The following is a 15,550-nucleotide window of genomic DNA, read 5'->3' as shown; positions in this document are numbered from 1 at the left end:
ATGACATCAAGTCCACCTCCGCCTATAAAACATCCAACTGAACACTGCAGGCAAAGTCCTGCACTATATAACTAGAATTGATGTCCGCCAAAAAACACCCACAGCATAAAAATTGAAACGTGTTTAGAATTGATATCCACCTCTGTGCTCAACTTTTACACCACTGTTCTCAAACGTCAGGTTGAGTTAATGTCTTCATCCATTTCACTCAAGTCAAACCTAAAAACCTCCAGCAAAACCATGGTCAGTATGTTGACATGTTTAACTTAAATCAAATGAAAAATAATAATAATGTTCCGCGTCCGTGCACAACCTACACTAACTACACAACGAACCAAATATTTCTTAAGTACATAAAATACATTCTTCTTCATTTTTTCAGCCTAGTATTGTGCTGTATATATAATCAGAAATATTACGCTTACTTTTGTCATTTACCGTACACGACCAGCAACACATGTCAACCAGCATCAACCTCACGATGAAGGGAAGCCAAATAGCAGATGCCAAGGGATATAAAGTCACATTTTTGATGGTAAAGGTTACAGCACAGACTTTTCAAAAGCTCACACAGTACATGCTTAGCTTAGATTGCTTTATCAAATAAGCAAAGATCTATTGAAAATGGGGTCATGAAAATGCCCACATTTTGAGCCAACTGCTGACTGATCATGCTAACGTTGTACCTGTGTCTATCTGAATGAACTTTTATTATGCCCGAACCAAACAGTCCATCAGATGCAGATGTCAATAACTGGAACCAGGAGGTTCAAAAGGCGTGACAAAGCACGGAGGTGAAGATAACCGTCATAGTTGAGCGGTGCATCCAGCGCCTCGTGGGAAATGTCAATTTCAAATGGCAAAATAATGAGGGAAAGCCTGGTGAGCCACAGATAAACAGAATGAATTAGACGTGAAATAAAACACTTCCATGTTGTTTTACTTTCCCCTCAGTTGGAAAGATCCCAGCAACCATGTGAGGCTTAATCAGCACACAAGCAGCAAATATGAGCCAATGAAGCATCCTGGTGGGTCTGAAAATGACTTTGAAATTGGATCTCTGTGACAGTGTCATCTATTGTTTCAGTGAGAAATAATTTTTGTTGGGTTTTGGGAGCTGCTTTGCCAGTTAACTTCGTTGTTTTATTTCTAAAAACTGAACTGAAGAACCAAGACACCAGGAATTTCATGAAAACAAAATATTACAGTAGTGAAGTGAAGACACACACACACACACACAAAAGAATAAACCAGCAGTCATATTTACTGATATCATATTTACTACGTTTTATCATTTAATGTGCTTTACGTAGTTTCAAGTGTCTCCCCTCATGAGATCAAATGTTTGTATGCTCCAGCACCAAAGGTGAGGTCAGTGACAAATGTGTCAGAGTTCACACATGTCGCATGGAGGTGTAAGCTGAGCTTTGACAAGCCACAACCTTGAGGAAAGTGATGCTGTTGCATGTTAATAAGCTGAACTTAAGGTCACTTTAGGAATAAACAGGCACTGACCTACAGTGTTATTCATGAAAAATAAAACGCACGCACACTGGAAATAAAGTCTACTGAGCTTTATGGTCCAAAGAGAATGTTTTCAGTTAGAGAGAGACCTTGACTTCTCTCTATTAACCTTGCAGTTGGATATTCCAGGGGGAGCTTTTTCACAGCACAGGCACTGCGGTCTACACACTCCAGATGAACTCAAACTACCGAAGTGCTCAGCGGGGTGCAAGGAAGAGTTGTGCTCTTAAATTCCCCATATGGACCTAAAGCATAAAGAATTATAACACATTTTCTCTCAACAGGTTGCGCAAATGGGTCAAAACATCTACCGGTAACAAAAAGGTCACCAGCAACGATAGATGTGGGTCACTTATCAGTCGCCAGAAGGGTCAAGCCAGGGTCGCTCATTCAACCCAGAGTGAGTCCAGCATCCCTCATACAATAATGGGAATTATGATTCTTATAGCTGAAGGATCGCAACAGTCTAATGCTGCTTGCCTTTTCACAACAAAAGAAAAGTCATCGTGACGAGTCTGTCATGTCCGCACTTATATCGTTCTGTTTATTGTTGTATCTCTGATGAGTTTATTCCTCGTGTGCGTGTGAGTTTTCCACCACCGAGTGCTTTCAGTTTATTGTTTTCTGTTCTCCCAGCTTTAGCCTTGCAATTCAAATTCGCCTCTCTTGTGTTTTCAGATTCTTCCTCTGTCCCTGCGTGTTGTTCCCGGCCTGCGTTCTGGTTCCGGCGCCTTTAGTTGTAGTTCTTTGTCTGTCTATTTATTGTTTATTCCATCGATTAAATTCTTATAATTTACTCTCTTGTCCTCTGTCGACCAAAACACTTCCAGCACTTGGGTCCATTCATCCAGCATCATGACAGATTCGAATAGTGGAGTAACAAACAGAAAAGGAGTTCAGAATGAGTCCATCATCAGCTCTGAGAGTGAAAATAATTCAAGCAGGGAAACAAACAGGAGTCCAACATCTCAGTCAGATATCCAATAGCCAACATGTAATCCAACAAGGGAGCACAAACAAGAGAGTTCTGAAAGCAAAAGGCAAGTGGAAGTCAAAACACAGGCACCAAAATAACTCAAGAAAAAAAAGTATAAGTTAAAGGAAAACTGAAAAGAAGGTGACAATGCATGATGAAAGCAGGTTTTGACAGATATTCTACCATAGGTATGCACATATTATATAATCATTTATCAAACTTGGGTTAGAAATGAAATGAAATGTTTTGTGGGGACATAAAAACGGCCTCTCACCCTAAACCTAACCCTATCCAAAAGAAATGTGGGGACCTTGGGAGGACAAGCAAATACGGTACTCTCAAGTCGGTATGTTTCCAAGAATTTGTCCTCACAAGTGTAGCTATACCAGGACTGACAGACACATACAAGCTTGTTTCGCTATTTTTGTGAGGACCTCTCATTGACATAACCCTTCCCCCAGCCTCTCATCCTTAACTTAACCATCCAAAAAAAACAGCTAACCTCAACCAGGACTCTGAAGCCCAATTATAATAAGATACTTTTACTGCGGTTTTAACGCCAAACCGTCCCCACAAAGCAAAACGTCCTCACAAGAAGGACGATTGCCAAGACTTGATAGACATAAGCATGTGACTCCACGACTAGTAGTAGTCATAGGTAAGAGCTCAGGTTAGGACTTGAGATGACATCCAGTCAGTGCAATGATATGTGGAGGAAATATTTTGTAATGATTAACAGAAACTTAAAAAAAAACTCAGAACCTACCAAAAAATGCATGATTACATCATATTACATTCAAATGTAACTTTTTTGGACCCAAAAAACAACCTCCTGTTGAACGCAAACATTGCTCGGGATAGAAACCCACCCACGCTGCTGTTAAATACTAAAGCATGGTGAGTGTTTTGCCCACACGTTTATCTGGTGACTGACCTGTCGTGCGTGTGCACGTGTGCTCAGACAAGGTCTCGGCTGTAATGAGCGCTGGCCAGAGTTAACCGGAGTTGATGAGTGCCGATGATTCATTTGCCCTCTGGGATCGCTGGGTTTTATTCACCCTTCAGCACAGGTCTTACTCTTGCTGATTTGTTATCCTCCGGCCACTGGCTTTTTTCCCCCCTCTCCTCTCTCTCCATCCTGGTGGAAGCAGCAGCGCGTCAGAATGCTAACTTGCAGCACTCAGCCAGAAAATGAACAGCTTTTCATGTGTTAGTAGCGGAGAGTCCATTTCTCTGGCGCTTGCCTCTCTCCCAGTGGTCTGCACCTTCTGGGACCATGAAAGAACATCTTTAACCTTCTCGTGATGAGACTCTCGACCAATACGTCCGTGTCTGAGGGAGACATACAGGGTGTCTCTTAAGTCAATTATCAGAAATGAAAAGATAAATAACCCACAAATACTGAGATATCTAATTCCAGTTATGTAATACATCATTCATTACAAAGTTACTTTCTGTTTCTCTGTGTCGCAGATGTGCAATGTGATTGTCTTTGTGATACTTTTTTTTAGAGTGAGGAGGCTTGTATTGCTACATTACAGCTTTTACATCAAAGAGAGCGAGACTGTGTCATTGCACCCTCATCATGATCATTTTCATCATGGGTAATAACACAGGTGTCGCTCCAGACTTCCTCCCTGCAGACCTGTCAAAAACAGCTGAAAACATGACCTACTTTCCTTAATATGGAAATAAATAAACTGCTTTGCGACAAACATAACAAAATGTCGATCTACTGAGACCAATAAAAAATGCCAGGTGCTCTCTGACCATTTTTTTACCATCACAAAATTCACATTACTCTGTAAAATGTGTCACATTGGGGCAGCGGACTTGAGAGTCATGTCCTGTGTGGAGGTGCTGGATTGAGAACATTCATTGACAATGCTGTCACAGCCAACAGGACGACACATGCACATGTGAGATGACCTCCGCGAAAGTATATCCAATCTAGAAAATTCAAGCAACACCTGACAGCAGAGGACCACGCTGCTGTGATTCCACTAACACCGCAGGCTCGGTCAAACCCAGACCAAATTCACCTGTACAGAGGACGACATAAACCTGAGCCTTATAAGCACTTCATGTGACTATGAACTTGATTCACGGTGACACAGTTTCAGCACTGGCCGAAGGTACTATATACAGTGAGAGTCCCTAGCCTCATCCTAACACCAACCATCCTCCCTGAGACTAGGAGTAGGGCTGCTCAGCCCTACCACACCAGCTAAAAACACTTTGAGTAAAAGTGTTCAAAGTTAAATATCATCTCATTTTGCACATTCATGCTCTTACTGTGTTAGAGCTCTGTTTTTTTCCTTATTGGACCTGTTAGCAATGCTAATCTAAATGAACCCCAGTGACCTGTACAGGTAACATCCGACTTACAACCTGCTCAACTTACGTCCACCCATACTTACGACCATGGCCAGCAGATGCTTTTTTTTTTTTTTAATTCATTGTCTTTATTTACTTTACTTTATTATAGTAATATAATACTGTATATACACTGTATATAGTCTGGTCAGTCAGTGAGAGTGAGACTACCTGGCTGCTCAGTCCTGCCACACCAGCTAAAAACACCTTGACGAATGTGAATACGTAAAATATTTCTGTATATAATTCTGTATATAACTCTAGTAGTGAAAGAGTTGTATGACAATACTATCACAAGTTATTAAAAGCCAGTATTCAGGATAGAGCGGAGTGGAGATTAGTTTTATTTGACACTTTCATCGGGAATAAACGTCCATTATTCAAGGTGCCTACTCAGATTCACAGATAAATCTGAATCTATCAATACTGACAGCTCTTCACACAAGTGTGCCTCTCATTTCTCCGACTGCTTTTGTTTAAAGCCAGCAGCCATGTCTGCCTCCTCTCTGCTTTATCAGAAATAAGTGAATGACCCTCAGCACCGCCGGCTGAAGACTGACGGCAAATTGAGCACTTTAGAATCTGTCTTTCTCAAGATAATATGACAGCACGCCAGAGTGTGCATTTGGAATCCGAATGAAGTTGAAGAGGCTTTTTGGGATTCATCATTTTCCCTAAAGACACGCCACATCTACTTCCAACCTTTATTAGGATCACATTCAGTGGCAAATGTCTCAGTATTGCTTTAGGTTCATTCACTTTGAAGGTATTTAGCTTTAGAGCTTTAGAAGTTCTACCAAAATATATTTTTAGTGCAGATGAGGATACTGTGACTGTGGAGTTTTGAAATAGAATGTTGGTCTCCTCCGGTGAGGCTTGGAAAAAAGGGCTTTGTTGACCTCAGAAGTGACGGATACAATGACAATATTTTCTTCAGAGTCCTTTTTATTTGAGTTTTTTGGCAGCAGCCCGAGCATCAGTGCCAGCATCAGGTTGAAATAAAAAGGAGAATCGTCCTAAAAGTCATTAGTCTAATTCTCAATGGAGCAAATCACAGAAAGGTCAGGAAACATCCCAGCCGTCATTTGTAGCCACTTCACAGCGAGATAAATCATCTCCAGCGCTCCTGTTTCTCCAGTCAAGTTCACTCTACTTTATCCCAAATCAAAGTCATCCAAATGAGTCATGGCAAGTGTAGTAGTTTTAATGAATGTCATGTAATATTCTAATATCGCATGATTCCACCAAGTTACAGTAAATCTATAGTACTAAATTTGACTTTAGCTCTGCACGACGAGGACTGTTTTTGAGTCAAGGCAACACCGGAGCAAATCCTGTTAAAACACACGCACAGCGTACTAAAGAAGAAGAAGAAGAAGAAGAATCTAATTTATTGCCATGGTCAGTGGGGAGCCCACCAACTAGGAAAGTGTTTTGGAATAAAGTGTTGACAAAAAATAAATAAGATAAAATAAACAAATTCAACAGTCTGACGGCCGAGGGGAAGAAGCTGTTCCTGTGACGGGAGGTTCTGGTCTGGATGGACCATAGCCTCCTGCCAGAGGGAAGAGGAACAAACAGTCCATGTCCAGGGTGAGAAGGGTCGGCTCTGATCAGACCTGCACGTCTCTGGGTCCTAGAGGCATACAGGTCCTGAAGAGGTGGCAGGCTGCAACCGATCACCTTCTCAGCAGAACGTATGATGCGCTGCAGTCTGCTCTTGTCCCTGGAGGTGTCGCTGTTGTACCAGACAGTGACAGAGGAGGTGAGGATGGACTGGATGATGGCCATGTAGAACTCCACCAGCAACTTCGTTGGCAGTCGTAGTTGTCGTAGCTGCCTTAGGAAGAACATTCTCTGTTGAGCCTTCCTAATGAGGGACCTGATGGTTGGCTCCCATTTGAGCTCGTCAGTGATGGTGGTTCCTAGGAAGCAGAAATACATGCTGTGAGCTGAGGAATTGATCTTCACATATTTCAACTTCACTCTTGGAAGGACGTCCAAAATAGAAAGGTGGCCGTGCCATTTGTCCAGAGACTCAGACAAAGAGAAATTAGAAAGAAGAGAGAATAGAAAACACTTGTCTACAGCATAACACCTGTTCAGAGCAGGTGTAGACAGCTGACTGACTCCTTACTCCTGTTGGGCACCAGGCATCCCTCGATACGCTCAGGAAAAGTAAATATTTGATATTTGAGTGACAAGGATCGATAGAAAAGCAATAATAAGTAATATGGCAAAAAAAGAAAATATTTTCATTAAAACTTGAGAACTCATGAGGTCATGTTTTTTCATTATCATGTGAAAATATAAAAGCTTTGTGTCCAATTCCATATTTCTACACTACATGAATGGTCAACACGTGTTACTGGGGCTGACAAATTGCCACATAAGTCACAATAGTAGGGTGGATATTTGACTCAAACATTTCCGTGAGAATACCAAGTGACTAACTTTGGTATGGCGAGCAAGAACATCACCGGAATGTAGTCACCTGGTCATTGTCTTGTTATTACCAGCAACACTGAGACCTGGTATTTGGACATAGAATCGTCATCACATACACAATTCTGTGGTGTTTTCATTTACATCCCCAGAATTCCCAGCCACACAACCACCTAATTTAAAGGATCACATTTCCTCCCGGGCCTCTTCTCCTCTTTGCTTGACGTTATTGGAAACCTCACTATCTAGCATCTCATTGACATGTTCAACCCTTTGTTTGACTTGCCTGTTTAGAGCAAACACTACATTGTGCGGAAGCTAAACCATTGTCCTGCTATCTGCCAGGCCGAAGACAGATTCCCGTCTTTCCCACAAAGTCAAGGACTATTACTATTCATGAGGTAAAGTCCATTTGGTTTAGTTGTCCTGTCATTGTCTCTTACCCTGAAGCCGTTTGCCGCTTTATTTATTCATGTATTGAGCGAACTGTGACACCAGGAGAACAGTCCAAGGACAAGGTCTCATTAATAATGTCAACCGGAAAAGACGCAAGGGCTCTTGGACGCTCAAGTGCTCGACAACCCTGTTGGTTCCTAGAAAGACGCACTTGTGTTTTGCACAGGGAAGGCCAACAAGAATTTGCTTCCAGTCATAAACTTTTTGCTCCACTTGTGTAATAACACCTTTATAAGACAGTACAACCCGATGTTGGTGTGAAGTCAACTTAGAGGTCAGAAGCTGAAGCATAATGAAGGACAAATAGATGTGTCTTCTTGTCATGGTACGAATTATGCAGTATTACAGGACGTTCCCTGGAAGCGCACCACAGAATTATTCCTCCTTCCCTCTTCGCCTAATATTGAAATGGTTGCTGCATGCAGTGTCAGTGTTAAGCGTAAAAAACTGCAAAATCTGCAAAGAATATCCATCATGTTTTCAAGAAAGATCTTCAAGAACACCAACCCTTGAATCAATATAATGAAAGAATAGAAATAATGAGGAATAATTCAGATGTTATTCTAAAGTGAAAGGTTTCGCACACTACAATGTCTACATTTTTAGCATAGCAGCTGAGTCTACACAGCTCAAGTACTCTTTATACATTGGTTATTAATTGGAGTTCTATTCTGACAGTGCTCGTGGGGGGTGCACAGCAGCACGTCTGCTCCGGACCATTAAAACACTCTCTTATTTGCTGGCCACTGAACATATAAAACAGTGCTGGGATTATGTCCCTCAGCTGCCTGTGTTTCCTCACGATAAGAAACAAGCTCTGATATCAGCGTTCTCTCCGAGGTGATGGCACTCACGTACTGTAGGAGCAGCTCACCTGAACATGCCACCCGAGCCTCTGTAATGTAATAACCCCAGCGATAATATTTCTGTCTGCAGATGTGATCTGTTTACTAATGTCTGTCATTACCCTGATTTTCCTTTCCAGGCATCAGACAACATCATTTCCTCGTGCCGGATGCTGCCACATTAAGGAATATGAGAGAGAGAGGTCTTCATAGAACTCACACCATCTGGATTCTTAATACAGTAGAAATCTTTGGAAGCGGGATGAAACCTGAAACTGTGCGATATAAAAAGGCCTGTTAAACCAATGGTTCAGTTCTGAGCCTGAACTGAACTGAAGCTTGTTTACACTGACACGTCACGGACCGGTCGACAGAATATACTTCAAGTGACATCAAGCGCATCTCAGATCACCATTTGAATTCTCAATATTTAATATTGTCAATATTTAATCCCAGAACCTTGTTGCCGACTGTTAAAGTCTCGCTCACATCATGTGTGCTGAAGTTCACGTCATTCAACCGGAAAGTTTCCAAGACAAACAGCATGTTTATCAAATGCCATTCCCCGGCAACTCCAAGTGAAAAAGCAACTCCTTTAAATGCATAAAATCAGAATCAGTTGACAGCAACTTCAGAGGAACTGCGCGTGTTAAAAAGAAAAGGCATTCATGTTCTTTTTTTAGGCTTGTTGCTTTCATTCTCTGGCAGACTGGTGAACACTTCCCGAAATGAAACACTCCTACATGCATTTGAAGGTGGAGACGTTGGAAGAGGACTTCTCACAGCAGTTTGTGCTCCTTCATGTTATCAGAAAGGCCTCTCTCCAAGACTAATATTTGGTTCCTGCATGCTCTCTAAACAGTGGAGAGCAATTTCTAAATTCATCTCTGCCTTTGCTGCACCTTATCATCCACAGGTGAAGCGGCTAAGATATGTAGTCACCTTCCAGGTGAGGCTTTCACCACATGTCCGACTAAGACATGACTACAGGGGAAACCCAGGAGGATCACATCTCACAGTTGCCCTGAGAGCGTGTTGGTTTTCCACTGAAAGTGCTGGAGCAGGTGCAAATGTGTGTCACAGCCAGGATTTTAGGTCAAATAAGGAATATTTTTTGCTCACCTCCGCGTCACCTGTACCTGTTAATGGTGTTCATATCTCATTCAGATTTAACCAGAGCACGGATACTGGTCGATGCTTTGGAAGGATTCACCAACACAGTTCTGATTCTAAATTCTCATTCTCTCACACGTAAACAACTATGTTTACGTCTCACACATTCCGTCCAGAAAATATCTCCTGCTCCTTTTTGTAATCTGCAAATATTTCAGCTAAAACCACGTGTTGTGAACCAGATGAAACTCGCCTGCAAGGTGGGAGGTAGTTGTGTTCTCGGGCTCGTGCACAATCGTTTTCCTCTGCACACACTCCTGTGTCAGTGGCTCTGTTTGTGAATGTTCTGTTTGCACCAGGTTCAGAGCTGCTTGAGCAAATAAATAATCCAATCAGAGCACTACAGTTCACCCGAGCAAACAACATGCTTTCTACAGGATAAAATGAAATGGCATGTTTAAGTTCACGTCAGTGACATGACAGAGATTTTAGCTGCAAAAGCTGCTTCCATGGATTGAGGTGATTTGCATCATATTTGCTGATCGATCATTCTAAGATGATGATCTACGGTCAATGCATTCACCAGATTGTCTGACATTCATAACTGGGTCACGGTGAGTAAGTGAATATCACGAGGAGTGATCCGTTCTTGGCTCTGTGATCTCACCGTTCTCATCCATTCAAAGAGTTTCACATGAAAGAAAGAGCAGCACATATGAAAAGACATGATGACATTTGAAATAAAGAGGCTGGAGTGACAGAAACCTAAAATAAAAGTGTAGCTACTTCCATTCATTTGTTCATTAGCTTCTGCCTGTTCCTGGGCTTGACATGTCCAAGTTACTAAGGAGGAGAAGCAGGGATCCTTGAGGCACATATGGACAGACAACCACTCACATCTGTAGTCACCATCCTAACCACTGTTTTGGAACCAGAGGGGGAACATACAAAGCCATCATGGAAATGACCCAGTTTTCGCTGTATCACACCAGGTTTTCTGTTACATGATATAATTCACCTCAGGTCCTTGTGCAATATGTGATATACATTTTGATGAGCAAGAATGTCCACTTAAAATTAAACATATGACTCCTTCATACATTGCAAATATCTAAAAATATTCTAGCTAATATAAACCTTGTAGAATCAAAGTATCATCCGGCAAGATCAAGTATGGACTGACAGCAGGCAGGATGTGGGATTACAATGGAAATAAACATTTGCACTTCTCTTTGATTTAATGTGCCTTTACTCCCACATTGTCTACTTACTCTTACTTACAATTTCTCCGTTTATTCCTACATTTATCTCTGATTTATGGCTCTCCTGACATTGCCATAATGCAGGAACAAAAATGAAAAATACTGCCGTTTTGAAAAGAGGGCTACACCGACATCTTGTGGATGTTAGAGTGAAGGACATCGGACTCTCGTGTATATTTTTATTTTCACCTTCAGAGTTCAGTTTCCTCTGGTTTCGTTTGTTTTCGTGTCTGACTTCATTAAAGCCAGACAAGATACAGCTGCTGGATGAAAACAAACCCCCTTCGTCTCTCAACATCTGGACACAAGATGCCCAAACTGCTGTCGCCGTTTCCTGCCTCAACATTCCTCTCACTCCATTTCAAATAAAAAAAAAAACAAAAAACAAAGACAGCCATCGGGGAATTTAATGAACCATGAATTAGTCTGCAATACTTAAGAAATGTCATATTCAAATGACATTATTTCAGAGTCTAACACTAACTTTGTCAATGTGTCTTTGAGTTATAAAACATTTCATGTTAGACATGAAAAAGACGAAGAAAATGGACAGGGATCACTTGTGAAAACACGGAGAGCAAAACATAATAATGTCCACTAAATAACAGCAACAGTCTGAGCCCTGAAATTCCTCTTGAATCTCCTCCAGCTGTCTGCGCGCTTGTATGTGCTGTCCAGACGTTTCCTGACCCTCGGGGGAACCAGGACAACGTCTCATCTCTGTGTGGCTGAAAGTGAATTACTACAGCGAGCAGGCTGAATCCTCAGGGCTCTGCTTAACAGCAGTACGAGTTTGTCATCTCAGAGGTCACCCACCTTCACCATTCATCCCCATCCACGCTCCATTATGGGAGGAATCCAATCCCGACAAAAGCCTCTGGCTCCAGCTCGGATGGGAACATGGGAAGAACCTCTGGAAGAAAGAGCATCACTTCTCGGAGTAGCTTCTTTGCTGGACCTTTATTTTGAGGACCATTTCTAACATATTTGCTGTCAAATAGATGGACATTTTTTTCTTGCTGATGAAATACTTTGAAGAGCTGATGAATGAGTAACATGAGAGAGAACAAAGAGTAGAAGGAGTGGACATCGTAGATCAGAACGCAGCAAAGATTAGTAAGGCTGAAGTGAGAAGAACATTGAAGAGGATGAAGAGTGGAAAGGCAGTGGGCCCTGTGGAGGTGTGTAGGAGAGGTGGCAGTAGACTTTTTGACTAGAACATTTAACAAGGTCTTTGAGAGTGAGAGGATCCCTTAGGAATGGGGGAGAAGTGTGTTGGTGCCCATCTTCAAGAACAAGGGAGATGTCCAGTGTTGTGGCAACTGCAGAGGGATAAAGTTGATGAGCCATACAATGAAGTTGTGGGAAAGAATAGTGGAACGTCAACTAAGGGCAGAAGTCATTGCATGTGAGCAACAGTTTGGCTTCATGCCAGAAAAGAGCACCACAGATGCAGTGTTTGTTTGCTTTGAGGATGTTGACGACTGCAGTGTGGAGAGGGCTTAAGGTGCTCACAAACTACAGGCCACGTCGGCTTACAGGAGGGAGGTGGAGCAGCTGGTGTCCTGGTGCAGCCGCAACAACCTGGAGCTCAACGCCCAGAAGACAGTGGAGATGGTCATGGACTTCATGAGAATCACAGCTCCTCCATCCCCTCTCATGTTGGCTGGTCTACCCATTCCCATTGTGGACTCCTTCCTAGGAACCACCATCACTGAGGACCTCAAATGGGAGCCAACCATCAGGTCCCTCATCAGGAAGGCCCAGCAGAGAATGTTCTTCCTAAGGCAGCTACGACAACTACGGCCACACGGCCATCATCCAGTCCATCCTCACCTCCTCTATGTCCCTCTTCTATTGTCCCTCTTCCCTTTGGCAGGGGGCTGCGGTCAATCCAGACCAGAACCAAAGAGAAGATTTATGGAGGTTGTGAAGGACGACATGTGGTTTGTAGGTTTGAGAGAAGAGGAAGCAGAGGACAGGGTGAGATGGAGGAAGATGATCCACTGTGGCCACCACTGAAGGGAGAAGCCGAAGGGAAAAGAAGAAATCCTATTAAGAGAATGAGTGGAAGAAAGTAACAGAATTTGACATTTAAAAAAAAAAAACTAGGCGTTCAAAACACAATGTTGATTCATTCCTACCTAGAGTGTTTCTAAATCTGGCCATTAACCCGCACCTGTTTCCATCCACGTCTGGTCACCTATAAACCTAACTAGAACAAGCTTTTGGGATGTCGTTGTCCATGGTGGAGTTCATGAAGCATCAAAATGTGTATTTAGAAAAGAATTTAATATGAGAGTTTTGATATTACACCATCATCCTTGAGGGCTGCTGTAGTAGTCCAATGTTGAATTCAGGGAACAGTTTTATTCATTTGATACTTTAAGGTTGTTTTGGTTTTAAAGGATCTTGTAAAAAAACTTTTTTTGTTGTTGTTATCTCTGGGGTAGAAAAGGTGGGCAGTCTTCATTTTAATCGCCCAAATACTGTGTTTTACAAATACAAGCTGAATGGAATTTAGTTGACAGCAAGAATGTGTTCTCATCTTGCTCAGCCTCACACACACATGATACACACTTGTGTTTGTCGAGCTTCACCACAATCTCTGGCATCAACATGTCGGGGCCTCCTCCTCAGAGGAGAGAGAGAGCGCAGCCCTGGGAGAAACCTAGTGAAGCACCGATAGCCAGTCTGATCTGACGCCAGTATTGGCGCCGCTCGTCTCCCCAGCTGGACCTCAAGAGGACCCCGGGAGTTCCACGACGGGTGAGGAGCAGAAGCAGCCAGCTGGAGCAGTAACACTCAGCTATTGTGAGTGAGCCGTGCACAAGTACAGTTCGCTGCTGCTGCTGTGGCCCCTTTCTGAGGCCCACCGGGACCCCTCAGATGGAAGTGGGTCAGAACACAGCGGAGTTCAATTGTTGGGTCTTGCCTCGACTAAGAGGCACGGAAACATGTGCCTCATGTCAGATTCTGGAGAAAGAAAACTTGGCTGATATGATATATTATTATATATATATATATAATCTTTTTTTTCTGCTCTGGATAATAAAACATTAAAAGCCATTCACTAGAACATTGTTAACTTCACTCATATGACCACACCCAATAGTTCAAAAGTTCACCGTAATAAGAACATATTTCCTCCGTCTTGAGCGGCTTTGTTGCATGAATTGAGCGAACTCCATCTAATACGAGCGAGATAAGACTGCAGTTCCATTTATGACCGGACGGTGGTGTCCTTGTACAACGTGTTCCCCAGCATCCATTTTACTTCCAATTCCCTGCAGCTCGTTGCAAAATGATGGCCTGCACGTACAAGCTGTGAGCAGCAACTTATTACGATATTGATGTGGCCACTTTGAAGTGGGCAAGGCCGTAAGAAACTGCGCACAACAATACAATAAAAGAGAAGTGGAATGCCTGGAATGGGAGGGTAAAACCTCCTTCTGAGGGAAAATAGAAGTCAGTGTTGCTGTCACACTTGATCCTTAAACATGCGTGGAAATAAATAAATAAATAAAATTAATAAGTATGACTGTCTCCACCAGAGGTCATTGTTCAACCCTCATTACATTCTTAATAGTAATACAAGACTCATTTTACTTGTCTTGAGGAGAATAATAAACGATTCTTTACAGTTTTATTTTTATTATTATTTTTTATCTATCTATCTATCTATCTATCTATCTATCTATCTATCTATCTATCTATCTATCTATCTGTCTGTCTATCTATCTATCTATCTGTCTGTCTGTCTGTCTGTCCGTCTGTGTCTGTCGTCCATCTCTCTCTCTCTATCTATCTGTCTGTCGTCCATCTATGTATCTATCTATCTATCTATCTGTCTGTCAGTGTCTGTCGTCCATCTATCTATCTATCTATCTATCTATCTGTCTGTCTGTCTGTGTCTGTCGTCCATCTATCTATCTATCTGTCTGTCGTCCATCTATCTATCTATCTATCTATCTGTCTGTCGGTGTCTGTCGTCCATCTATCTATCTCTCTATCTATCTCTCTATCTATCTATCTATCTATCTGTCTGTCTGTCTGTCTGTGTCTATCTATCTATCTATCTATCTATCTATCTATCTATCTATCTATCTATCTATCTATCTGTCTGTCGTCCATCTATCTATCTATCTATCTATCTATCTATCTATCTGTCTGTCGTTCATCTATCTATCTATCTATCTATCTATCTATCTATAAGTGGAGGCATTACAGGTAACTGTAAAAAATAAATAAATACATTTTTGAAAGCTGTGACCCAAGTAATGTACATTTTCATTGAGGCTTTAACAGGGAATATAAGTATAAACAGAATACTCTCTCACTTAATGACTAAATTTTAGTATGAAATATGTTTTTTTCCAGACTTTTTGTGATTTAAAATGCCTTTTTGGATATCCAGAGATCCATCTCTAAGCCTCAGGACCGATACCAATGTATTTTCAAGGTTTTTGACCAAAATTGGGGACAGACGTATAGGCATATTTTTTTGAGTAGAAGTAAAAAGAAGCACATCACACAGGCCTTTTTTTCGGTAA

This window comes from Synchiropus splendidus, chromosome 8, assembly GCF_027744825.2.
Source record: "Synchiropus splendidus isolate RoL2022-P1 chromosome 8, RoL_Sspl_1.0, whole genome shotgun sequence".
In the NCBI taxonomy this organism is placed as follows: domain Eukaryota; kingdom Metazoa; phylum Chordata; class Actinopteri; order Syngnathiformes; family Callionymidae; genus Synchiropus; species Synchiropus splendidus.
This window is presented reverse-complemented; position numbering follows the sequence as displayed.